Source organism: Talpa occidentalis, unplaced genomic scaffold (genome assembly GCF_014898055.3).
Source record: "Talpa occidentalis isolate TD23 unplaced genomic scaffold, MPIMG_talOcc4v2.1 talOcc4.9, whole genome shotgun sequence".
Taxonomy (NCBI): Eukaryota; Metazoa; Chordata; class Mammalia; order Eulipotyphla; family Talpidae; genus Talpa; species Talpa occidentalis.
Window position 1 is genome coordinate 28,647,319 of NW_023605305.1, and position 27,525 is coordinate 28,674,843.

At 44.5% G+C, this 27,525-nt stretch overlaps 1 protein-coding gene across 2 annotated transcripts in view; it reads left to right on the plus strand.

The window, feature by feature from the left end:
* The first annotated feature begins 512 nt into the window (after positions 1 to 512).
* The window catches only part of TSPAN1 (tetraspanin 1), a 40,532-nt gene continuing 13,519 nt past the window's right edge, over positions 513 to 27,525 (plus strand). The window contains exons 1-4 of one of the 2 annotated variants that reach the window (XM_037501079.2): positions 513 to 836; positions 3,695 to 3,807; positions 3,932 to 4,031; positions 22,787 to 23,650. The gene's annotated coding sequence lies outside the window, so the exon portion shown is untranslated. The remainder of the gene's footprint in view (positions 837 to 3,694; positions 3,808 to 3,931; positions 4,032 to 22,786; positions 23,651 to 27,525) is intronic. The other variant, XM_054691285.1, reaches the window with a different exon arrangement.

The following is a 27,525-nucleotide window of genomic DNA, read 5'->3' on the forward strand; positions in this document are numbered from 1 at the left end:
CGGGAGCACGCGCGCCAGGCGGGGAGGGAGCGGAGCGCGCGAGGAGAGGGACGCGAGGAAAAGCTGGGCTGTGATTGGCCGATCCCGGTTGCCGGACCCCGGAGCCTGCGTCTTTTGTCTGCCTCGCTCCGGCGGGGGAGCGGGAGACGGCTGCGCGCCCCGGGCGGGCCAATCAGGAGCCACCCGGCGCCGGCCGGTGAGGCGGCGATTGGTCAGAGCCCAGTTACCAAGCGGGACAAAGGCAGAAGGGGGGAAGAAAAGAAAAGGGGGGAAAAAAAATAGAAAGAAAGCGAGCGCAAACGGCGGTTACTGACAGGCTGGGCGAGCGCTCGGGGGCTCAAGCTGCCCGGAGACAGGCGGGGCTCCCGCTGAGGCTCGGCTCGCCCGGACGAGTGAGGAGAGGGGAGGACCGCGGGCGCGAGGCACCTCTGCCCGGAGACGGCCCGGGAGAGGGGCGCCCGAGCGGGGCGCGCGCCGTCACTCGGCGGGACGCGCGTTCTTCTGGTCCTGAGGCGGCCGGGGACGGCCCTCCCCACAGACCGCTTCCCCGTGCCGGGACGGCCCTTCCCTCAAACCACTTCCCCGTGCCGGGACGGCCCTTCCCTCAAACCACTTCCCCGTGCCGGAACGGCCCTTCCCTCAAACCGCTTCCCCGTGCCGGGACGGCCCTCCCCACAGACCCACAGACCGCGCTAAGTTGTCAAATAAAGCAGAGGTCCCGGACCCCGCTTGCAGGACCATTGCAGCTCAGGGAGATGTGCCGTGGCCCTAGCACCCTTTCCGGCCCGTCCGGGAGCGCAGGCTCCACTTTTCTCCTGGAATGGTCATTTCTCGAGGTATTTCGCAGTTCCTTTGCTTTTACCGCCCAAGGACTTTCGAACCCAGAGTAACTCCCCACACTTGAAATACTGAGGTGTCGCTGCGGGTCCCTTGGCTTGAGAACTCAAGGCGGGGGGGGGGGGGGGGCGGGGAGCAGCAGCAACGACTTGCAATTAGCGTGCGTGTGTGATTTCTATAATAAATCACAGGTGCTGGGATCCCTTGCCAAAAGGGCTCTATTCTAACCAACTCGATCCCTTTCCACATGCCCAGCCCTTCGCATGTGGAAAGCTGAAAACTATGATAGGCTTCAGGGTGAAAATGCTGAATATTGCCATGCATTTCAAAAACAGCCAATTAACTTGCTGGAGAACTCTGAATAGGGAAAAGCAGATTTGGTGAATGTAGCGTCTGAAATTTGCCATCCTGCGATACAGTCTGGGGAGGCCAAAAACTGCTCCATTTCCTTTTTACACTAGAGTAACAAAGCCCATTGTGTTTGGGTTGACAACCAGATTTAAGCCCTAGCAAAACCTCCTATACTTAGTGGTTCTGCGATATTGATTGGTGCCTGCAAAGAGTTGCCACGTTTCCTCTCCTAAAGTGCTTCTGCTTTCTTTAAAGGTGCTCTGAGTTGAGACAGGTTAGTTGCAGATAGGTAAAACGTGTATGAACTGTGTATAGAGTCATGGGTTAAAAAAACAACAGTAAGAAAGGGTGGACAAGGTTTAGCCGAGAAAATTCGTGAGGATTATTACATATTTGCTCCCTGACATTTCTGAAACCCAAATGTGATTCAGAAACCATATCAACGGGGCCAGGCACGTTCATTTGAATGTCCCCAACCATTCCTCCATGTAGAATAGAAGATGCCGGAAGAGCAGCTCTAATTATGGCTTGCTTCCCAGCATTCTCTTTACTTCATCATATCTGGGAGCCAGAAGTACTCACATTTGATAACTCAAAAGGCAGGACAATAAGTCAAGGGCAAGTTGGCTTATTTTTGTTCTTAGGTGTCCCCATACATTCCCAAACAAAATGAGGGTGAAGAGAGGAAGTGTGGAAAAGATAATGGCTTTCAGATTTCCACAGCAGCTTTAGCTTGGATCGCTTTTCATTATTTACTGATGGGGTTTCAATCTCTAATACATAGAGCAATCACCCAGGCCTTTCCCACAGCTAAGGCTTCGGGAGATGCAGTGAAGAAGCATCACAGTATATAATCTGCTCAACACTGGCACTCAGCTGTCATTCAACCTTGCTACCTAAAATTGTATGACCCAACATTCCAACTAAAATAAACCTTTGAATAGGACACCTCCAAAAAATAGCACTAATGCAAAAGCAATGATGAATCAAAGAGAAGCACACGTCCTTCTCATGGGCTTGAACCAGGGCCCTGCAAAGATGGGCAGTACCTATCACATGATGTCGGCCTTACTTTCTTTCACTTGAGAAATAGAAGTGAGGTTCTATCTGCTTGTCACCGAACTGCCTCAGGCTCTTTGGCAAAGGCAGAGAATGTTAGCTCTGGTGTCCTGGACCGCTTCCATCCTGGAGGATTATATTTGGCCTCAGTATGGATTAAATTCAGCTCTAAAAGCTCAAACTCCTGGGTTACAACCTGCTACTTCGGGAGCTGCTTTTTTCTCCCTTTGCCTCTTCCCTGCCTTTCTTTAAAGTAGTCTTAGGTAAATCACAAAATCCATCTGCCTCCATTTATATATCTGTGAAATAGGAGCTTGCCTTCAGATTTATGCAAGCTGCTTAATTTATGGTGAAATACTCTGAGAATGAAAAAAAAAATGCCATTTAAGTACTTAGAATTAATAGTACCTTTCCTAGGTCCAAATGGATGGGACGTCCTTCACTTTTCACCCCGTATGGTCTTGGTATAAAACTGTTCAAATATGCTCCATTTCCCCCTTTTCATTTCAGAGATGGATGAAATATTTCTTCTGTGCACTGAATATAGGGTATGATCTCAGAGCTCTCTGTACCAGCAGAATTGGCCTGGAACTCAGCCAAATTCTTTGTGATTAAAGGTGCCATCTGAGCACACAATATAGTTTTTTAAGCCTTGCAAAATGGAAACACACTTTTATTATTTTTTTTAAGGTCACTCACTTAAACACCAGAGCTGATTTTGGCCTTTGGGGAAGGATTATTGGCCTCAATTCCCCTCCCCCCCACGCCCAGTTTTTTTCTTATCATTTTCCCTTGACCACTGTCTTGGGAAAAAGCCAATGCTGTGCGCTAACTAAGCTCACTTAAGTGGAATTCTAAGAAAACTTTACAAATTATCACTTGGAGATTTCAGAAACTCCCTAATCATATGCCTTATAAATTGGGAATGTATCACATTTTGAGGAAAAAGTAGCTTTACAATGTAAATAGAGCAAGGCTGGTAGATATTCTGGAAAGACATCCTACCTGGGAATTCAGTCATCTATTGAGATAGCGATTTCTAAAATCATGATTTTCTATCTTTTTCAGAATGGTATTCCTTTATTAAAAAAAAAAGATTTATTTATGCATACAAGAACTGGGGTACAGGCCAGAGGTGTGGGGGGTGAGAGGACTCACTGGAGACAGAGTAGGGAACAGAACAGGCAGACTCTGAAGTACACTGCTGAGGGGAGCAGCTGGCGAGTCAGGAGAGGTCAGCTGCACCATGAGGGTTGCTCCCTGCCCAGCTGGGGATCGAACTCGAGCTGCAGTGGCTGGGGACAGCTTCATAGGTTGCGGCTTAACCCCTTGTGCCACCAGGCAGACCCAGAATGGTATTCCTTTTACTTGGCATTTGCATTTTTTTTAACCTCTCTTGTACAGCTTTCTTAACATGCTCCCCTCTTTTTCATGTCCAACTTTCTAGCAACACAGGGACCACTTGGATGGACAGAAGTCACTGCTGAAAACTTTCCCTCATCAAGGCTACAGCTTTCAGCTTCACTCACCAGGAGATAGAGAGCAAATGAGATCCAAATGGTAGGAACAATAGTCCTGGGTGTTTCCCAAGGGCAGGGCCAAACAGGCTAGGCAGCTGATAAGCTCTGTAACCTCATTTAGTGTCCATTACCCTGAAAATTGTATTTTTATCCTTATTTTACAGATGAAGAAATTGAAACCCAGAGAAGTGAGAGGACTTATTCAAAGTCATGCAGTAACCTAGGAGCAGAGCCAGAATTAGAGCCCCAACTCCTGACAGCCAGGTCAGTACCTTATCCACCATGCAACACAGTTCCTTCTCCCTCTCATTCACTTAGTGAATGTTTATTGATGTTTTCAAACCCTGGGGATACAAAAATGAATAATACATAATGCCTAACATTGAGCCCAACACCACTGAGGAGGACCCCAAAAAGAAATATTTACAGGAGTGTGATTAATTCTATAATAGAGAGATTGACAAAATGCTGGGTGAGCCCCCAAAACAGTGATGATCTATGGCCATATGTAGGTGAAAAAGTCTCCCTAGATCAGGTGTCATTTGGGCTACCCCAAACTTATATGCAGGTATTTTAAACTTCTTGCTTTCTTCCTTTTACTTCTCGATTTCCCCAGTCCATAAGATTAGCTCCAAGACTGAAAAAATTTAATTGAAAGCTGACCCAAAAATCACATGACCAAAGAGTTTGTCATCATCTTTACTTAGCTGCAACAACCTCTTCATAATATCCCTGCCTTGCCTCCTCTAGTTCATATTCTACACAGTTAGAGGAATGATCTAAGTGAAAAATCTGAACTCCTTTGCATAAACCCACAATAATTCCATTTACCTTCAGGAAAGCTCGGCATTCAAGGCTTCAAGATCTTGTCCCTGCCTACTGCTCCAATCTCTCCTCACATAGTTCTTCCTGTCATTCCTAAGAACTAGCTATACTGAAGGACTGCCATTCTTAGAACAGTAGAAATATTTCTTCCACACCAAGTCCTCCACCACAAAGTGGCAAACTCCCACCTATGTTCTTCTGATCTGGCAAACTGCACTCATTGAGCACCCTGTCCTGGCATCTGCACAGTTCTTTGCACACCATTTTTAAAGTGTGTTTCCGGGTCTATCTCTCCCCTGCCTCCACTTTAGGAGTTTCCTCTTAGGAAACTCTTAGTGGGTGGAAAATGTGTCCTGGAATCATCAGTGCCCAGCATCATTCCTGATGCACAGAGGGCTTGTCAGTGAACGTTCTTTTATGAGTAAGCAAAAGTCACAAAAACAAACTAAACTCCCCAAGAAGGTTCTCAAGCAGAAAAGTTCCAGTGACCCTGATAATCCTTTTTGTAGGCCCTCAGCTGATTCCCATTTGTTTAAAAGAACAACACGAAATCCAACAATTATATAGTTCTTTGGTTACAGGACTCTGAGGGGCAAATGATAACCCTTCTCTCTGCTGTCTGTCTCTTGGGTCCTCACTACAGATACTCAGTTCTGCTGCCTTTTTATTTTATCAGCTGTGAATTATTTGCAAAATTCCAAGCAGCCTGTAGGAAATTCAGGAAAACTCAGCAGCGGAAAGAGAAGCTGGTTTCATTTTCCATCCCAGCTCATTTCTGAAATGTAACACCATATAGGGCTTAGAAGTATTTTCACTTCCTGTGGTCATTATTTCAATAGTTTGGAACAATTTGTAGTTCATGCTTCTTTACTGGAATCTGTAATAATCACCCTTTAATACCACAGGACTCAAATGTAAAAGCTATCTTATTTATTTCATTGTTAAAGAACTAAACCAGTTTGGTTCCTATACTAGACAATTTTGGTTTGAAAATCTTTTTTTTTTTTAAAGATTTATTTATTTATACAAGAACTGGGGTACAGGACAGAGGTGCAGGAGGCTGAGGATTCACCAGAGACAGAACAGGGAGCAGAATAGGCAGACGGACCAAAAACACTGCTGAGGGGAGCAGTGGGCGAGACAGGAGAGGTATCCCGCACCATGTGGGTATCTCCCTGGCCAGCCGGGAATCAAACTGGTGCTACAGAGGCTGGAGACAGCTTCACAGCGCTGCGCTCAACCCACTCCGTCACCAGGGAGGCCCCTAAAAATCTTTTTAAACTAATAGCATTTTATTTGCTTCTATGAACAATAAATCAAAAGCCTCCTTTAGAAATATTTTATAAAGGGCCTCCCCGGTGGCGCAGCGGTTAAGCGCTGGGTTGCAAAGCTGCCGGCAGCCTCTGTAGCGCCGGTTCGATCCCCGGCTGCTCCCCGGCCACTGGAGGAGGGTCCCAGATGGCGCGTAGACCTCTCCTGCCGCCCGCTGCTCCCCTCAGCAGTGTACTTCGGTCCTTCTGCCTGCTCTGCTCCCTGCTCTGGCTCTGGTGAATTCTCTCACCCTCCCGTGCTTCTGACTGTACCCAGTGCATGCATAAACAAACAAACAAATAAATAAATAATGCCTCTATTAAAAAAAAAAATTATAAAATCTATGTATTATACAAAAATGCCTCACCAGACACCAAGAGCATCATTCTTGAAATCTGGGGCAATTATGCAACCTCTAGGGACTAAAGGTCACCGTTTGAGAAAGAAAAGTACAGTGGAATGTAAAAGGTCTGGTCATTTAGCTCTGAGAATATGAAAAACCACACTGACTTTGTTTTAATTCAAGGCTAGAGAGTACCTTATATTCCGTTCATCTTTTCTTTTCTTTTTTTTTTGTGGAACCCTCGCCCGGTGGCTGGGGATCGAATTAGCGCTGCAGAGGCTATGGGCAGCCTCGCAACACAGGGCTCAACTGCTGCACCACCAGGGGAGGCCCTACTCTGTTCATCTTACGCTTCTTGCAAAAGAGACACTCAGTGAAGACCACTATTACTTGCTAAACCTCATTCGGGATCCTATTTCTCCCCTCTCAGTACCAATGTACCAAATTCTAAATTATGTAATATTAAGACTAAGGAAAGACGCCTAAAATACTGAAAACATATATTTAAAAGCAATATACTTTCATATTATAAACAAAAAATGTAAGTGGTTATCATATATATCAAATGTGTAACATGATAATCACACTTATAAGTAGATTTATTAAATGTTTAAGGGAAGAAGAGTTAAGGGAAGAACAGTACAAAATGACAAGCACTTGGGCCTCCCCTGGTGGCACAGTGGTTGAGCGCTGGGCTGTGAGGCTGCCCGCAGCCTCTGCAGCGCCGGTTCATTCCCCGGCTGCTGGCAAGGGTCCCACAAAAAAAAATAATAATAATAAAATAACAAGCACTTTCTGTTCAATTCAACTATGTCCCTTCCATGGGTGAGATCTTGCACTGAGTACTCAGTAAGATACTATTTCTATCCTTGATAAGCCCACCATCCAGTAAAGGAGACTTATGTGAACAAGCAATAACAGTTTCATTGACCATATTTTTATTTTTTTTTTAATTTATCATTTATGCATACAAGAGCTGGGGTACAGGCCAGAGGTGGGAGGGGAGAGGATTCACCAGAGACAGAGTGGGGAACAGAGCAGGGGGATCTGCTGTAATACACTGCTAAGGGGAGCAGGAGGTGAGACAGGGGAGGTCTGCTGCACCATGTGGGTTAGCTCCCTGGCTGCAAATCAGATCAAACTCATGCTGCAGTGCTGTGACTTAACCCTTTGTGCTACCAGGGAGAGGCCTCCCCCCCAACCCCGCACCCGTGTGTTTTTAAACTGAGTTTTAAATTGGTTTCCCTGAGACCATAAGAGCGAGGCAAGATAGCCCCCTTCGTTACCCTCTTCGTCTTTTCTCTCCAGCTGTTTTACTCTGTTTCTTAGCACCTTCCTGGTCTCCTTGACTGCTGATTCTTAACCTCACACTCCTGTGCTTACAGCATTGACTTCTGGCTGTGTCCTCTAGCTACAACTCAAATTTGCCCCTTTTCTTCCTTGTCAGGAGACTAGAGTATATTAGGGTTGGTATTTCTCCTAAAGTCAGTATTCTTGGGTTGGTGTTTCTCCTAAATTCTCCCTGCAAACAATACTGTATGAACAAACTGCTCCCTCTCTGAAATCTCAACTCTCACAGGCAGCTGTCTCTGATCCTTCTCCCAACCTCTTTTTTTTTTTGCAATGAGTTAAATGATGCCCCCCCCCCAAAAAAAAAAAAAAGTTATGTCCAAATCCTAACCCCTTAAAGCTCTGGATGTGATCTTATTTGGAAAAAGAGATCTTTGTAGATATAAATTAAAGATCTTGAGAAGAAATCATCCTGGACTTAGGATAGGCCCTAGATCCAATGACCAATGTCCTTATAAAGAAAGGCAAAGGTAAATTTGAAGCACAGAGCAGAAGAAAGCAACAAGAAAACAGAGGTAGATAGTTGGAAAATGTATCTACAGCTAAAGAATATCAAAAATTGACTAAAACCACCAAAAACTAGGAGAGAAACATAGACTAGATTCTCCCTCAGAACCTCTAGAAAGAACCAATCCTTCCAACACTTTGATTTTGGACTTCTAAAACTGTCAGAGAATAAATCCTAACCACAAGAATAAATTTTTGTTACACATAGTAATTCATTATGATAGCCCTAGGAAATGAATTTATCCACATTAGTTTTTTAAAAAAGACATTTCTATGTCAAGCCATAGAATATAATTGCAAAATAAAAGACCTTCCTTTCCAAGAAATGACTGTAAATCAATTTAACTATGGTGTTCACTAATGAAATTTTGTTAGAGACTAACTTCAATACTAGGAATCATAGGTCTAACCCAAGGTGGACCTTTTTAACCATTTCTTCCCAATACTTTCAATTGCCTCTCCCTCCTGTCCTTCCAAAAAAGTCATCCTGCCAAAGCCAAATCCCACAGTCCTCCTTCTGGTATACTCATGCAGTGGTCTTAAGAAAGGAAAAACCAAGCTTACCAACTTCTTGTAGGCTCGTCTCTGGGATTCCTTTTGTTTCCTGAATGTGCTTCTGCTATCATCTCACACCTTCACCACTCACCTCAAATGATTACCCTCCAACCTCAGATCAGTACATATGACCTCATGTTTTACTTCAGAGACCAACAGACATAACACTTCCACCCCTCTAGAGCCTATAAACTTGTATACAACCTTGATTCCTTGCCTTCCTCTCTGAGAAAGCCTGTCTTTTCCTCCCTTTAAAAGTTAATCACCCTGGGCCTCCCCTGGTGGTGCAGCGGTTGAGCACTGGGATGCGAAGCTGACCACAGCCTCTGCAGCGCCAGTTCGATCCCTGGCCTACAGCGAGGGTCCCACATGGCGCACAGACCTCTCCTGCCGCCCACTGCTCCCCTTAGCAGTGTATTTCGTCACTCTGCCTGTTCTGTTTCTGGCTCTGGTGAATTCTCTCACCCTCCCCGCTTCTGACTATAACCTAGTGCTTGTATAAATAAATAAATAAATCTTTAAAAAAAAATTTCGGGGGTATCATGCCTCTGAAAAAAAAAAAAAGTTAATCACCCATTCAGACCTCTGGATGGCACCCTCTTCAGCTTCCTAAAGCACCAACCCTAGCCTATCTCTTGTCTATCCAAATGCCTACTGGATACCCCCCAAAACATAGCAAAATCATCGCCATGAGAGCTGAGTTGCAAATGTGGCCAATATTCAGAAAGTCAAAGAGAGATAAAATAAATATCTGAAAGGAGTAGAGATGAGGAATGGAAAGGACACAAGCAGCAGTCAATTTCTTGAGTCTATAGCCTCTAAGACCCAACTTTGCCTCAGTTCTAAGGTGGGGCCCACCCCTAATGTTGGTAGGAACCAGATCAAAATCCCCGGGTAGCAAAGGGGTTGACGTCTCAGCACTGTCAAGCTATCACCAGCTACTGCAGCATGAGTTTGATCCCCAACCAGGGAGCTGACCCACATGGCATAGCATACCTCTCCTATCACGTCTTCTGCTCCCTTCAGCAGTGTATTTCAGTGGATCTGTTCTGCTCCCACTCTATCTCTGGTAAATCCTCTCATCCACCTTCATACCTCTGGCCTATATCCCAGCTCTTTTATGCATAATTAAACAAACAAAATAAGAATATAAATGAAGACTCATTTTCCATCTATCAAAATGCTTAAAAATTATAAATCGAAGGAGAAATCTAAAAATACTTGGAGCAAAATGAAAATAAAAGCAGTACTAAGAGAACTTAGAGGAAAGTATATAGTTATACAGACCCAGATCAAGAAACAAGAAAGGTCTGGAAATAAATACTATAACCTTACACTTTTAAAAAACACTAAATTGAAGATATATATATTAATATTCATTGCAGCACCATTTATAACAGGTAAGTTATAGAAATAACCAAAATGCCCAGTAACAGATGTGTGGATTAAGATTTGATAAATAAACCCAATGGCTAAAAAAAAGATGCAAGTTTACCATTTGCAGCAACATGGATGGAACTAGAAGGGATCATGGGAGGTTTTTTTAGTTTTATTTTTTAAGATTTTATTTTATTTATACAAGAACCGGGGCACAGGCCAGAGGTGCAGGAGTTAAGAGAATTCACCAGAGACAGAGTGGGGAACAGAACAGGCAGAATGACCGAAATACACTGCTGAAAGGAGCAGTAGGCGAAACAGGAGAGGTCTGCTGCGCCAAGTGGGTTGTTCTGCGGCCAGCCGGGATCAAACCGGCACTGCAGAGGCTGCGGACAGCTTCATAGCGCTGTGCTCCACTGCCTGTGCCACTAGGGAGACCCCCCTAGAAGGGATAATGTTAAGTGAAGTAAGGAGAAAGGCAAATACTAGATGACTTCATTCATATGTGGACTATAAAAACAAAACAAAACAAAAGCAAAACTAAACTCCCCCAAAAAATCTAGAAATCTGACTGTAGAGTTGAGGCTACCAATTCTACAGGTGGGCACAAAAGGGGAAGAGGGCACAAAGGACTATGGTAGCAGAGAGGTACATCTGAATCATATAAAGTGCTGTAAACTATTGTAGCCTGAAAAAAAATACAATGAAAATGAAATTAAAATTAAAAAATATTCTGAGTTTAAAAAGTTATAAATCAAACCAATAAACCATAATTTTTTAATTAACTAAATTTTTTTTACAATGTTTGCTTTCTGTTCTCAGGTGTAGTCCCATAGAATTTCCACACCAGTTCACCTGTGCACCATCACCATAGTCCCTTGTGTTCTTCCCACCCTCGCCCTGGTCTCTTTCTCTCCCCCTCCCCTGCAGAATGTCTCTGATTTGTAGTTGTCTTTTTATTGTTTAGTTTTGTTGTGTTTTTTATTGTTATTATTATTGTTGTTATTATTTATTATAAATAACATTATTTATTGTTATTATTATTGTTATTATTATTATTGCCCCTCATTTGGTTCCCTTATATTCCTCCTATAAGTGAAACCATCCAATATTTTCCTTTTTCCTTCTGACTTATTTTACTGAGCATGATCCCTTCTAGCTCCATCCATATTGCTGCAAATGGCATTATTTTATCTTTTTTGATTTCTGCATAGTATTCCATTGTGTATATATACCATATCTTCTTGATCCAGTCATCTATTTTTTGGGCATTTGGTTATTTCCATGTTTTGCCTACTATAAATAATGCTGCAATAAACATAAGGGTGCAAGTATCCTTCAATTAATGTTTTTTTAGAGATTTATTTATTTATGCATACAAGAGCTGGGGTACAGGCCAGAGGTGTGGAGGGTGAGAGGATTCACCAGAGACAGAGTGGGGAACAGAATAGGCAGATTGATGAAATACATACATTGCTGAGGGGAGCAGCGGGAGAGTCAGGAGAAGTCTGCTGTCCCATGAGGGTTGCTCCCTGGCCAGGGATCGAACTTGTGCTGCAATGGCTGCGGATAGCTTTATAGGTTACATCTTAACCCCTTGCACCACCAGGGAGGTCCTCTTCTTCATTTTTTAAACATTGTACCTAGCCTCATGCCCTCAAAATTTAACCTCCTAAACATGGGCCAGCAACTGCTAGGACAAGCCTGAATTAAGTAGTTCAACACATTATAAAGACCTTTAACTCTCAAAAGGGGCCAAGGGAATAAGGGAATTGATTTCCTTGTAAATTTTAAGCTTATTTCTAAATTGATACTCTGGGTCTGTCCTAATAATGCCAAAGGTAGAGCACAAAAGGCTTTTGCAATACTGGAAGAGATTTGATTAGCATAAGCATTATGAATGCTTCTAGCTTTCCATAATTGAATTTGTTAATAATGAAGATCTTATCTTTTCATGGCTTGTGCTTACCCCATGTGTGATGTTACCTGTCCTCACCTTTTATTGTAATCAGGCAAAATTATTCAGGTTGTGAAGTCCCCCATATTGTCTAGTATCACTATTGTTATTAGGATGACGTTTTCAGTGCAAGTGGCAGAAAATTCTCTGAAGTCACTTAAGCAGTCTCACTTGATGCACAACCATAAATAGAGGTATTCAAACAATGTTAGCAGGAACCACATTCATTCTCAGTTTTCCCCTCTGATGTTTCCTCAGGTGGCTCCAGGTCTACATTCCACCCACTTAGCAACTCCATCTCTGTCTATCAGAGTGTAAATTTCTCCACATAACTGCAGAAAAATTCTGAGAGTTCAACCTCATTGACCTAGCTTGGGTCACATACTCACCTCTGAACTAACCATTGAATCCAGCTAGATGGAATGCTCTAACTGGATAGGAGTAAGTCACATGACACCCCTGGAAGCAAGCAAATAAGTAGTCAGTTGGCCTGATGCTACTGAGAACTGGAGAGGGGCAGTTTCTCAGAGAAAATCTGATAGGCAATGTATTCACTACTACTCCTCTTTTTTTTTTTTTTAAAGATTGATTTATTTATACAAGAACTGGGGTACAGGCCAGAAGCGTGGGAGGGTGAGAGGATTCACCAGAGACAGAGCAAGTTGCAAAACAGGCAGACGGACTGAAAACACTGCTGAGGGGAGCAGCAGGCAAGACAGGAGAGATCTGCCTCACCTTGTGGGCCTCTCCCTGGCCAGCAGGAATTGAACCAGCACTGCAGAGGTTGCGGACAGCTTCATAGCGCTGTACTCAACCCACTGGGCCACTGGAGAGACCCCTCACTACTACTCTTAAAGAGATATATACTCTTAGTAGTGTTTCTCCAAGGTTTTAGAGAATTTATATGTGTGTATATATGTATATATAATGAATATATAAATGTTAAAAATACACACTTGCAGATACATTCAAATGATCAATCATTCTCTTAACTTCCGAATAGTAATAGGGGTGCCTGAAACTCATATCCCTTCATATTGGTGGACCTACACAAGACGGAATAAACACACCCTGTTTATGTCCTCTGTAGTTGTAGGGATTTTATAATACCTGCTCTGGGGCCTCCCCGGTGGCGCAGCGGTAGAGCGCTGGGTTGCGAAGCTGCCCGCAGCCTCTGCGGCGCCGGCTCGATTCCCGGCTGCTCCCCGGCCACCAGAGGAGGGTCCCACATGGTGCGCAGACCTCTCCTGCCACCCGCTGCTCCCCTCAGCAGTGTACTTCGGTCCTTCTGCCTGTTCTGCTCCCCGCTCTGGCTCTGGTGAATTCTCTCACCCTCCCGCGCTTCTGACTGTGCCCAGTGCATGTATAAACAAAACAAATGAACAAACAAATAAATAAATAAATAAAACATGCCTCTATTAAAAAAATAAATAAATAAATAAATATAATACCTGCTCTGGTGTTCAATGCTGGAAACAACTAACTCCATAGGAAGTGGCTAAGCCATCCTGTATATGGAACACACTGTGCTGAACTATTTTGGACTGTCTAGTCAGAGCCAGGAAATCCACACAAATCCAGATATTACCTGATTTTTTCTTTGCTCTCACAAAAGGGAATCTGTGGGATATAGAAGCCGGAGAAAATGCGTTAATCAGTAGGTCTTTAAGCTAATCTAAAAATCATCTCATACAATACAGACTTCCTGCACTGTTTCTAAAAGGTCTAGGTTTCCAATTTCAGGTTTGTGCTCTTTACCCTAAACCTAGTCATGTCCTAGTCTTCAAGAAAGAAATCAATTCCTGGCTTCGTCCTTCCCTGATACCTTCTCTTTCCACCTTTAAAATTTTTTGAAGGGCCTTCATAGTGGCGTGGGGCTTAAGTCTTAGAGCTGTCACCACTATGGCCTGAGTTCAATATCTGGCCAGGATGCTAACCAATATGGTGCAGCAGACTTCTTCTGCCTCACCCACTACTCTCTCAGCAGTATATTTCAGTAAATCTGCCTGTTCCTCTCCCCACTTTGTCTGTGGTAAATTCTCTCACTCCCCCACCCCGTACCTCTGACCTGTACCACAGTTCTTCTATGAGTAAATAAATGAATCTCTAAAAAAATTTTTTTGAGGGCCTCCCTGGTGGCGCAGCGGGTTGAGCGCCGTGCTGTGAAGCTGTCTGTAGCCTCTGCAGTGTGGGTTCAATCCCCGCCGGCTGGCAAGAATCCCACATGGTGTGGCAGACCTCTCCTGTTGTGCCCACTACTTCCCTCAGCAGTATATTTCTGCCATCTGCCTGTTCTGCTCCCTGCTCTGTCTCTGGTGAATCCTCTCACCCTCCCATGCCTCTGGCCTATACCCCAGCTCTCGTATAAAAATAAATAAATCTTTAAAAAAAATTTTTTTTGAAATTTCACAAATTCAAACTTTAAGTTAAAAATAAAATAAATAAAACTTTAAGTTAGAGGGCCTCCCCGGTGGCGCAGCAGTTGAGCGCTGGGTTGCGAAGCTGCCCGCAGCCTCTGCAGTGCCGGTTCAATCCCCGGCTGCTCCCGGCCACCAGAGGAGGGTCCCACATGGCGCGCAGACCTCTCCTGCCGCCCGCTGCTCCCCTCAGCAGTGTACTTCGGTCCTTCTGCCTGCTCTACTCCCTGCTCTGGCTCTGGTGAATTCTCTCACCCTCCCCCGCTTCTGACTGTACCCAGTGCATGTATAAACAAAACAAACAAATAAATAAATAAAACATGCCTCTATTAAAAAAAAAAAAAAAAAAAGACTTGATCCTTTCCTTGGCTGCCCCTTTTCTAGGATACTCTCTCCACAAGGCAAAGATGGGATATTTGCCTGTCTCCACAAGGCAAAGATGGGATATTTGCCTGAGTGGGACCTCCCCTTGTGAGGGTGAATGACAGTTCAAACTCCAGGCCCATGTCCACTCCCTCTCTTCCTAATGCTCTTCCATCTCATAGATGCTATAGATGGGATTTCTTCTTGGCCCAGAACCTCCTCACCCCTAACTTCCTCCAGTGTTCTGTCTCTTAGGGCCTAAGAAGTGTTCACCCTCAAACCTCTTTCTCCAAACCGATGGGACCATCATTAGGGCATCAATGGTATCAGGAAGTCCTCATGTTTTATATTGCTTAATGTCCATGGGTATCTACAATCCATCTACAATGCTGGTTATATAATCAATATACAATATATAATCCTGGGTATATCATTTCAATTGATTTGAAGTTTCTTTCCACTCCATTACTTGAATTGTCTGCCCTCCTTCTTTTCCCATGTTAGTTTCAACAATGGGAAGAATCTAAAAGAAGACTCCGGGTTTGGGGGTTGTGATTTTCCTGTAAACCTTTCCCTAAGAAAGTTGTAGTTTTTGTTTGTTACATGAGGAACCTAATTCCTACTATTTGGATTTTTGGCTTCTTTTTTCTCTGCCTTCTATTAGTGTGTCTCCAATCACACTCATACTGATAGAGCAGAGAAAAAAATCTGAACAGCCCTTTGGTTATAAACTGTCCCGACTGCTAACTTAGAGTACTCAACACTCAATCAAATGACATGGGGCCTTGTTAGCCTTGAAAACTTTCCTTGCCAGTTTATAGCAGAACCTTTGAGTTCTCCTGGTATCCAGGATATCAATAGAGTACTAGCCAAGAGCACCTTTTCTTCATGCCATGGGTGGCCTTCTCCCTAAATGCTCTCAACTTCTGGATCCTCACAAATCTCTAGATTAATGTAATGGTCTTTCCTTTCAACTATCTCTAGTAACTAGGCCAATGATTCTGGTGGTAGCTGAGGTTGTTTTCATATAGGAGAACTTCTTACCATATCCAGCACTGAGCTCTGTTCCCTGGTATTTCCCTGGAACTGCAGACTAGTTAACATCTTTGGCAAACTTGAGTACAGCTGTGTTCTCTTCCCTCTTGAAGACCTTGCTGGGTCATCCTTATCTGCTAGTAGAAGTTTGCACAGCCTTTTGAATTTCAGGTTTTTTACAGTTCTTTTGAATCCCAAAATTGCAGATCTATATAATATGAATGAATACAACTATTCTGTACCCTGATTATGGTGGTGATTGAATAATTGTACACAGTAGTATAAACCAGTGGTTCTCAAGTGGGGAACGTCTGTTCCAAAAGGGACATTTGGCAATGTTCAGAGACATTTTTGGATGTCATAACTCAAAGGTAGAGGCAGTGCTTTTTGGCATCAATTGGATAAAGGCCAGAGATGCTACTAAACATTCTACAATGTGCCAGAACAGCTCCCCACAGCAAAGAACTAGCTGGCCCAAAATGCCAATAGTGCCAAGGGTGAGGAACCCTGGTATAAACCAGAGATCAGAAAACTATTGCACAGGGCCTGCCCGGTGGCACAGTGGGTTGAGCGCCACTGTGAAGCTGTCCACAGCTTCTGCAGTGCAGGTTCGATCTCGGCAAGCCAGCGAGAATCCCACATGGCACGGCAGACCTCTCCTGTCACACCTGCTGCTCCCCTCAGTAGTGTATTTCTGTCATCTGCCTGTTCTGCTCCCTGCTCTGTCTCTGGTGAATCCTCTTACCCTCTCATGCCTCTGGCCTGTACCCTAGCTCTTGTATAAAAATAAATAAATCTTTAAAAAGAAAAAGAAAAAACTATTGCCCAAAAGACCAAATTCATCTCACCACCCATCTTTGTATGGCTCGCAGTTATGAATGCTTTTTTAGATTGTTTTAACAAATGTGGGAAAAATCAAAAGAAAACAAATATTTTGTGAAAATTATATAAATTTTAATTTTGATGTTCATAAATAAATTCAGGCTTATTTGTTTATGTATTGTCTGTGCATGTTCTGGTGCTCCAAATGCAGAACTGAGTATTTATGACAGCAACTGTATGCCTTCAAAACCTAAAATATTTACCAATTCTTTGCAATTAAATTTGTTGGTCCAAACCCTAGAAACATACACACAGGGACCTCCCCGGTGGCACAGAGGTTGAGTGCTGGGTTGCGAAGCTGCCCTCAGCCTCTGCAGCACTGGTTTATTCCCCGGCCACCGGAGGAGGGTCCCACATGGCGCTCAGACCTCTCCTGCCGCCCGCTGCTCCTCTCAGCAGTGTACTTCAGTACTTCTGCCTGTTCTGCTCCCCGCTCTGGCTCTGGTGAATTCTCTCACCCTCCCACACTTCTGACTGTACCCAGTGCTTGTATAAATAAATAAATAAATAAATCTTTAAAAAAAAAAAAAAAGAAAAGAAACATACACACAAAATAGTAATTTTTACTTATGTAAAATTTATTTATTTATTTATAAAGATTTATTTATGCATACAAGAGCTCGGGTACAGGATAGAGGTGTGGGAGGTGAGAGGATTTACCAGAGACAGAATGGGGAGCAGAACAGGCAGACTGACTGAAACACTGCTCAGCGGAGCAGCGGGAGACTCAGGAGAGATCTGCTGCACTATGTGGGTTGCTCCCTGGCCAGCCAGGGGATCGAACTCATGCTGCAGTGTCTGTGAACAGCTTCACAGGCTGTGTCTTAACCCTTGTGCCATCAGGGAGGTCCCATACTTATGTAAAATTTAAAAGTGAATTTTAAAATGTGGAATTATAGATGCCTACACTGATTTACTATGAGTTGTGCTAACACACCCATTTCTGTAAATTTACATGTCTTTTCTGTTTTTTGTTTTTTTACAAATGATAGATAGTAGATAATAAGGGTTTATCACTGGCTAGGTTCAGATGTGAGAATTTCCTGCTTATAAAAATATCATATGTGACATTTCTGACCATGAAGAAATTCATTCAGTCTCCTGAGACAGAGACAGTTCTCCAGAGAAGACATCTGTGGCAAAGCAGCTAATATCCCATACACTTGTCATCAGATCAGTAATGGGGTCTGACTGGGTCTCTCTGACCATGACTGCCCCTAGACTGAATAGGGCATTTATCACACTGTCTCAGATAAACCAGCTGACCATCACGCACTCAGTCCCAGGATCCTGTCAATTAGCTCCTGTCCACTAGGTACATCCAAAGCTAGTATTCGCAGTCACGTTATCAGTCGCCTGCAGACTCTGGAAGCGTGTTCAACAGCGAGCTAGCTTCCTGTCTTCTGCCATCCCTCATCTCCACTTGGACAAGCCATCAGTTACTTAGCTAACGTGGGTAAAAACGCTTGAAGCTGAAAAATGCTCAATTGGGTTAGGGTAATCATCTGCTGGGCCCCCCTCCCTGATTTCCTCTACCCAAATTCAGTCTACAAGACTCCTTGCTGTCTGTTGATGGGAAAGTTCCATGGCAGGTGACTGAGTGGTCACTGATGTTCAAGGCCAGAACCCTCCCTATACCCCTCCTCTAGTCTCCTAATGTCACTGTACTGAAACCCAGGGTCTGGATTGGCTTTCGTCTTTTAAAAGAACTGGAAACATGCAGATCTGGGTTCCCCCAAATTATCAGATTTTGGATGATCTTTATTTCTTACTTCAGCCGGATAGACCATTTAGAAAGTCAAAAACAACCTTTTGAAAAGATTATGAGGCGATCATAGCATTATTTGGTTCAAGTTTACAGAGCTTTAAACCTGGCATTCCAAGGACCAAAATTCAATTCTCCATCTCTCAATTCAAGCTGTTCTGGGAGCTAGAAAAAAATCCCTGTCCAAAAAGTTGATCCCTGAAGGGTAGAGTGATGGCTAGAGTGCCCCAGGCTGCTGATGTTTCAGTTATCAAATGCCAAAGCAGCAAGGTGCCCAGGCCAGACACATGTTATTCCTATCAGTCCCCCATTCCAAAAGGTATATCTGTGAATAGGACTGAAAATAGCTGACCTCAATCACCCAAAGCCCAATTTCAAAAGTGTTAACACCTAATTTCACTGTACCTCTATGTGGGCAATTCCTATATGTTCCCTGGCAATCCTTAGAGAGCAGCGAGAGCATCCTGCTCCTCCCTGCATTTCTATCATTCTTCCTTTCCATATCCATTTCTTTTTTTTTTTTTTTAGATTTATTTATTTATTTATACAAGCACTGGGTACAGTCAGAACCGTGGGAGGGTAAGAGAAATCACCGGAGCCAAAGCAGGGAGCAGAACAGGCAGAAGGACCGAAGTACACTGCTGAGGGGAGCAGCAGGCCGCAGGAGAGGTCTGCGTGCCACTTGGGACCCTCCTCCGGTGGCCAGGGAGCAGCCGAGGATTGAACTGGTGCTTCAGAGGCTGTGGGCAGCTTCACAACCCAGCATTCAACTGCTGTGCTGCTGGGGAGGCCCGATTCTTGGGATTTAGCATGCTAAGAGGGAACTTAGCATAACTACAGAAAACCTCCCAAATTTAGTATTAAGACATTGTTGTTCTTATAAGTCTTACTGCCATTATACTATATTAATTTGACATTCCTTTCTCTTTTCCTTCTTTCTCTCCAGCCCTCTCTCCCTGACCCCCAAATTCTCATAAATAAAAACATACATCAATCTTATTCAAAGCATTTTGCTCTACCCTACCCCTAAACTCAGCTTTCTTTGACCTCTCTGCTTATATAGCCAAGAATTTGGACAAAATTCTTGGGTCATCAGATTAGATTCTTCTTTCCTTTGTCTTAGTTTCAGGCATGGGGGTAGTTGGTTCTTACAGTTCATGAGAAAAAAAAATTTCCTTTAGCATTGACTCTCCAATTATGGGCTCGATTACCTTCCTCTGAAGGTAGTGAGAATGCAAGCAGAGACTGGATTGATATCTGCTTATAATATCAGATATCAGGACATTGTATATAAAGGATGAATGAAGAAGATAATGATCCTTCAATCTTTAGAACCAATTATTCTGTAACAATTTAGCATATTTGCCTTTTCTGAACACCATGCAATGTCATAGAACTTTTTTAACTGTTTTTTTATAATAGAAAACCTACTTCAAACTGATTTAAAAAAAAAAAAAAAGGAGAATTTGTTGCCTCATATAAATGAATCAGGAGCTCGGTCTCCAAGCATATGTCTTCTTTATTCTCACTACCACTTATCTAGTGTTTTCTTCTGTCTTAGATAGACTCTCACCTTAGAGGCAGACAGTTACCAGCTGGGTCCAGGCATAATATATTATAGCTTCACACTCCCACCTACCAATTCCCTAACAGAAGGGAGGGCCTCTGTCCCAGTTATTCAGTAAAAGTCTCTCATTGTCCCATTTGGGTGAAATGCCCCATCATTAAAACAATCACTGCAAAAACTGGCCAGTGGATCCAAGAGTATCAGTGCCTACTCCTGGAATTCAGGAGTGGGGGCAGCTCCACTTGAACCACATGGAGGTGGTTTGTTCCCCAAAGGAAAATTGGGAAGCTGTAACTGAAAGGAAAAGAGAATTCCGGGCAGGTAAAAACTATGGATATCCACAACAGTGGGCAAATGCCACCAATTTAGTGAAGAAGACAATCTGATCAATAGAGGAATTCATCAGTCTGAATGGATCAAATCACTGATAGAACCACTGTAGAACCATGCAGCTCTGGTCTCCAAGTATAGCACCAAGAAAAGAGATTCTGTTTTACACTTTTCAGACTTTTAAAATGTTAATACTTAGTCTTTTTTTTTTTTTTAATTAATTAATTTATTTATTTATTTGTTTTGTTTATACATGCACTGGGTACAGTCAGAAGACTGCGGGAGGGTGAGAATTCACCAGAGCCAGAGCGGGAGGCAGAGCAGGCAGAAGGACCGAAGTACACTGCTGAGGGGAGCAGCGGGCGGCAGGAGAGGTCTGCGCGCCATGTGGGACCCTCCTCCGGTGGCCGGGTAGCAGCCGGGGATCGAACCGGCGTCGCAGAGGCCGCGGGCAGCTTCTCAACCCAGCGCTCAACCGCTGCGCCACTGGGGAGGCCCGTTAATACTTAGTCTTATGCTATAAAATAGGTACAGATATGTCGGAGTGATAGAGTGTAATTGGCACAACCTTTCTGGAAAGCATTTTGGCAATACATATCAAGAGCTTTAAAAATATTCTGCTCCTGGGCCTCCCCGGTGGCGCAGCGGTTGAGCGCTGGGTTGCGAAGCTGCCCGCAGCCTCTGCGGCGCCGGTTCGATCCCCGGCTGCTCCCCGGCCACCGGAGGAGGGTCCCACATGGCGAGCAGACCTCTCCTGCCGCCCGCTGCTCCCCTCAGCAGTGTACTTCGGTCCTTCTGCCTGCTCTGCTCCCCGCTCTGGCTCTGGTGAATTCTCTCACCCTCCCGTGCTTCTGACTGTACCCAGTGCATGTATAAACGAAAACAAACAAACAAATAAATAATAAATAAATAAAAACATGCCTCTATAAAAAAAAAAAAAAAAAAATATTCTGCTCCTCTGTCCCAGTAATTCAACTTCCAGAAAAATTTGTAAGAAAATAATCCAATATATGAATAGAGATTTATGAATGAAGATTTCCATCACAGCATTTTTAGAATAGAAGGAGGAAGAGAAGATGGAGGAGAAATAATCTTTATGTCTACAGATAAAAAGTTTGATAACATAAAATATAGTAACTCCCTATTGAGGAAGACTACAGTTATTAAGTAGCTTTAAAGAATTTCAAATGAGGGCCTCCGTGGTGGTGCAAGGGGTTGGGATGCAACCTGTGAGGCTGTCTGCAGCCACTGTAGCACGGAGTTTGATCCCCCCGCCAGCTGGTGGGGGAGCAACATGGTGCAGCATGGTACAGCAGACCTCTACTGGCTCACCTGCTGCTCCCCTCAGCAGTGTGCTTAGGTTGGTCTGCCTATTCTGTTCCCCACTCTGTCTTTGGTGGATCCTCTCACCCCCGCACCCCCCGCACCTCTGGCTTGTGCCCCAGCTCTTGTGTGCATGAATAAATAAATCTTTTTTTAAAAAAAAAAAGGGTCTCTCTGATGGCACAAGGGGTTAAGCATCACACTATAAAGCAATCCATAGCCTCTGCAGCACGAATTCCATCCCTGGCCAGCCAGGGAGAAACCCACATGGCAAGTCAGACCTCTCCTGTCTCGCTGCTCCCCTCAGCAGTGTATTTTGTCAGTCTGCCTGTTCTGTTCCCCACTCTGTCTCTGGTGAATCCTCTCACCCTCCTGCGCATCTGGCCTGTACCCCTGCTCTTGTATAAATAAAAATAAATCTTCAAAAAAAATTGTCTATGCAGTATATTAACTACCTAAAAGAAAGTTACATATGACCAGAAATGAAAATATAGATATATAAAAATATTAGCAGCATTTATCTGTTAGTGGGTACTTTAAGTATTTTGCCTTTCACATGCTTATATTGTCCACAATGAGCAAATATTACTTAAACTTTTTTAAAAGATTTATTTATTTATGCATATAAGAACTGGGGTATAAACCAGAGGTGTGGGGGTCAGGGGGATTGTGAGCAGATTCACCAGAGAGATTGGGAAGCAGAAGAGGCATATCTACTGAAATACACTGCTGAGGAGGGCAGCAGGGCAAGATAGGAGAGGTCTGCTGTGCCATGTGGGTTAGCTCCCTGGTGGCCAGGGATCAAACTGGTGCTGCAGTGGCTGACAATAGCTTGATAGTGCTGTCTTTAATCCCTGCGCCACCAGGGAGGCCCTTAAACTTTTTTTGAAAGTCACCCCTCTTCAGTTTCTATGAATTTGCCCCAGTCCCAAACTCAGCCATTTGGACACCTGGAGAAAAAAAACTTGGTAGGTGACAGATAAGAACTAGCAACACTTTTCTGTGTCTTACAACTCTCCCCCACTCATCCATGGAAAGAAATTTTTCTTATAATTGCTAGTCCTCCCCTTAGAGTCTATCACTTCATCACATGATGCATTTTTTTTTTCCAGGTAAAACAAATCCAGGGGCAGAACATAAACTTATGCTGAACCCTGATATGAAAGTTAATAGGCACTGAACTGCCAGCTGCCAGTGAAGTGCCAATGCAAAAGAGATGCTGGGCTGATGGATGCCAGAGACAGAGGTAGAAATGTCCCCATTTCAAGCCTGACATGTCTGCAGGAATTCCGGCCTGCCACTTTTTGGGTCTTTGGACACATTCTACCCAGAGGCCTCTCAGCTGACGAGTTTTCCCTCACAGCAGGCAACAGCAGACTGCCAGTGATTGCTGGCTGGAGAGACAGAAAGCAAGCATTATGCTTCTATGACAACCCAAATAGCACCATCTCCAGGAAGATTTCCCTGCAACCTTCCCTGATCTCCACTGCCCCTCAATATTGCATTTCTCCCTCAAGGAGCCATGACTCTGGTGATGTCCCTGCTCCTCTTGGAACAAATGTCACTATCAATGGTGTGACAGCTGGTGCTGTGAGAAGACTTCACACAGATCTTCATTCACTGGTTCTGCCACTCACTTCCTGAGCCTTAGTTTCCTCAACTGCAAAATGAAGACAGTAATCTCAGGAGCACAGAGTACTAATCCCCTCCTGGGACTCTCTTTGGAAATAATTTGACAGTCCCAATCTTCAAACTCACCTAATGTGATTGTGCCCAAAGAGATATCCTGGTGGCCCAGAACCACAAATGAACATTCACCAGGCCCAGTCTACTGGTGGCAGGCATGCATGCACGTGTGCCCATCCCCACCCCACGCACACATGCGCCTCCTCACCCAGACCTCCAGCCAACCGCAGCCAAGGAACAGACAGTAGCTAATGATACCTCTCCCATCTTCTGGACAGAGTAATTGCCAGGTAAGACAACAGAATCCCAATAATTGAAGATCTGTCCTGGAATGTGGTCACAAGCATGTCCAAAACTTAAGTCACTTTCTCCTCAAATGTATTACTTTTCTTGCTCTACCTGGGGACCCAAGTTGGAAATCAGGGTATGGTCCTCATACCTCCTGCTCTCTTATGTCTCCTATTCAAGCCATCACAAGTCCTGTCACTTCTGTCTCGCAAATCCATTCATTTCTTTCCATGCCAGTGCTGCCTCCTCCCCACAAGTCCTTGCCTCTGTACTGCCACCACAGGGAGCCTGTCTGCTCTTACTCCGCTAAAAACCCCCACAACATCTCTCAGTCTTAATAACTTTAAGCCCCCCAGTCTGGCCCTAGCTTACTTTTCTTTTTTTTTTTTTTTTAAAGATTTATTTATTATTTATACAAGCACTGGGTACAGTCAGAAGCGCGGATGGGTGAGAGAATTCACCAGAGCCAGAGCGGGGAGCAGAGCAGGCAGAAGGACCAAAGTACACTGCTGAGGGGAGCAGCGGGCGGCAGGAGAGGTCTGCGCGCCATGTGGGACCCTCCTCCAGTGGCCAGGGAGCAGCCGGGGATCGAACCGGCACCGCAGAGGCAGCGGGCAGCTTCGCAACCCAGCGCTCAACCGCTGCGCCACCGGGGAGGCCCCCTAGCTTACTTTTCTAACCTCATTACTCTCCACACTGTCTCACACCTGTAGGTTCCCCAAACTCACTATCTTGTTTTTCACCTGCCTGCTTTTTGTTCATGCTATTATTCTCCTTGTTACTAATATCTTTCTGTTCCTACCCTCTTATTCCACTGCTAGCTCTTACTCAATACTTTAAGATTTAGCTCAAATTTCCACTTTTCCAAAAGACTTTCTGCTCTCCCACTTCCCACACACCAAACTAGGGTCACTGCTGCCGCTGAGTGTTCTTTTTTTTTTTTTAATCTATTTATTTATGCATGCAAGACTGGGGTACAGGCCAGAGATGGGGGGTGAGAGGATTCACCAGAGACAGAGTGGGGAACTGAACAGGCTGACTGACTGAGATACACTGCTGAGGGGAACAGCATGCGAGACAGGAGAGGTCTGCTTTGCCATGTGGGTTTCTCTCTGGCCAGCCGGGGATCAAACTCGTGCTACAGAGGCTGTGGATTGCTTCATAGTGTGGTACGTAACCCCTTGCACCACCAGGGAGGCCCCCGCTGAGTGTTCTTGCAGGCAGTTTTGTTGTCTCAACTCATTTAATCCTCACAACAAACCCTGTGCCTACATTCTCCTATTATTCTTATTTTACAACTAAGAAAATAGAGGTTTATAAAAGTTAAAGCAACATTTCTGAGGCCAAACAGTAAGTGGCTAATCAGCACTGAAACTCATGTCTGTCCAGATAGACAGACCGATATAGAAATATACAAATCATTTTACTGTTATAAAAATATCAAGGAGGGCCTCCCCGGTGGCGCAGCGGTGGAGCGCTGGGTTGCGAAGCTGCCCGCGGCCTCTGCGGCGCCGGTTCAATCCCCGGCTGCTCCCCGGCCACCAGAGGAGGGTCCCACATGGCGCGCGGACCTCTCCTGCCGCCCGCTGCTCCCCTCAGCAGTGTGCTTCGGTCCTTCTGCCTGCTCTGCTCCCTGCTCTGGCTCTGGTGAATTCTCTCACCCTCCCGCGCTTCTGACTGTACCCAGTGCATGTATAAACAAAACAAACAAACAAGCAAACAAATAAATAAAGAAAAAAAAACATGCCTCTATTAAAAAAAAATATTAAAAAAATAAATAAATAAATAAAAATATCAAGGAAAAAGTGGGGAGCATCCTTCTTTTTATATCAATTTGGTGAATATCAGTGATCTAGCATACAGTAGGGTACTCAATAAACACCATCTCTCTCTATGCCTAGACACACATGCTGATATGGATAGCATTTTACCTAAACTGCTTGCACCATTCCTGCCATTCTATTTCCTGAAGTTGGAGTCTTTGAGAGTGCTCCCCAAGCCCTCTCCCGTTCCATTCCACCCCCAGCAGTGTTGGGGTTTGGCTTCCCTAGGAGACAAGGCTAGAACTGGCTCTTAGTGCCCAAACCATGCCTATATAGAGACCAAGGGAGACACTGAGTTCAGGCCCAGGGCTGCGTGTGTGCATGCGTGCATGCGTGTGTGTGTGTGTGTGTGTGTGTGTGTGTGGTGGGGGCGGGGGCGTGGCATAAGCCCAAATATTCTCCCTTATCCTCCATCCCGGAGCCCACTTACCGGGCCCACAACTTTCTAATCTTTTAACCAAGTCTCCATGCCAGACCTCAAGGTGTTTCCCCACCCACACATTCCTACTCAGAGTTACCCACAGTTTGGATAAAGAGGGTCTCCCAGATTCTCAGCTTCCTGCTCACCACTCCCCTCACCCTGAGCAGTCAGTTACAGCCCCACCCCTAAGCCTGTGGCCAAGGCAGTCCAACAGTCAGGCAACCCCATTTTATATCAGGGTTTGCCCTGTAACACAGCCACAGGACTCCCAACGTCACCCCCATTTGGAGGCTGGGTCAGCCTCCTTGGATCCGCTAGTTGGGAAGGCACCCTGCGTTCTTGGCCCTGGTGCCTTTGGGTCAGGACTGGGGGGCACTTCCAGTCACATTCTCTGGAAGTTGAGAATGGAGATATCTGGTTAGCACTTATTTGAACAAAGGCAGGACTATAAAATACTAAAAACTGTACTTAGGACCCAATTATAGACTTCAAAAGAGAACAAAGGAGGTTTGAGGCCTATAAAGGGGAGAGCATTTGCCAAAGTTCACACAGCAGGTGCAAGTAGGTGGAACAGCAGATAAATAGGCAGAGGGAGGCAAATAGGAGTGTGGATAGAGGTCTGGCAAAAGTATTGAGCTGAATTCAAGGACAGGCAGTTGAGCAAGAGAATCTTTAGCTGACATTGCTCCATTTTCCATGCCTAGCAGGACTTGGTATTTGCCTCTCTATGGAGCTACTCCCTCTGGGTTCCTGAGTTTACAGCAGTTCTACATAAATATCCCTGTTGTTTGCTGAGTAACCAACTCCATAGATCAGATAAGGATTCCCATGCAAAGTGCTGCCTGAAGGTTGGCTCCTTCTATAGAGTTGTCCTCCCCGGCATCATCCCAGACAGATGCCCTCCACAAGGTCCCCTACCAGGGCTTTGCCTGGAACTGAATCCCACCCCAGAGGGTGACTTTGGTATATACCATGTTGCTCAACATTCAGCATCCTCTTTAGAGAGTCTGTTCCTCCTAACAGACCCTCCCCCCCAAGAAAAGTGTGACCTATGTAGTATTTTTTTTGCTAACCTTCTCAAAAAAGTCAGATGTGACTTTGCATTCCAATGTGATAACTCTTACTAGCCTTGGAGAATGTCCTTGGCTGATGATAACCCCAATTGTGGGGAAGCTGGAGACATTGGGACCAGCATAGTATGCAACTTGATGACTTTTCTTTAAGTTATGTGTTCTTAGTTTATGTAGTTCCTCTTTCTCTATCCCCTTTACTATCCATTCCCCTCATCCTCAGGAACCCAGGAATGTGTCCTCATGGAAGTGTCTTATGTCTTGTTTATTGTGGGTTACCTCATCCTAAGCTGTGACCCAGGCTCTCTGCCTCCTCTTGAGAGTTCATGTATGAACACCTTTGCCCATTGCCAATGGGGAATCCCCAGGAGTTCTCATCACCTGAAGGGGCTTCACTAATTGACTTCTCTTGAGCTCTTGTGATCTGGGACTCAGTGATACCACAATTCTGATTTCTAATATTCTGTAACTCAGGTTTTACTAACATAGAATTCTGTGATTGTAAGAATCCATGACTTCGGCTCTAAGTTTACTGAAAGCAGGGAAGGAGATAGCTAGATAGG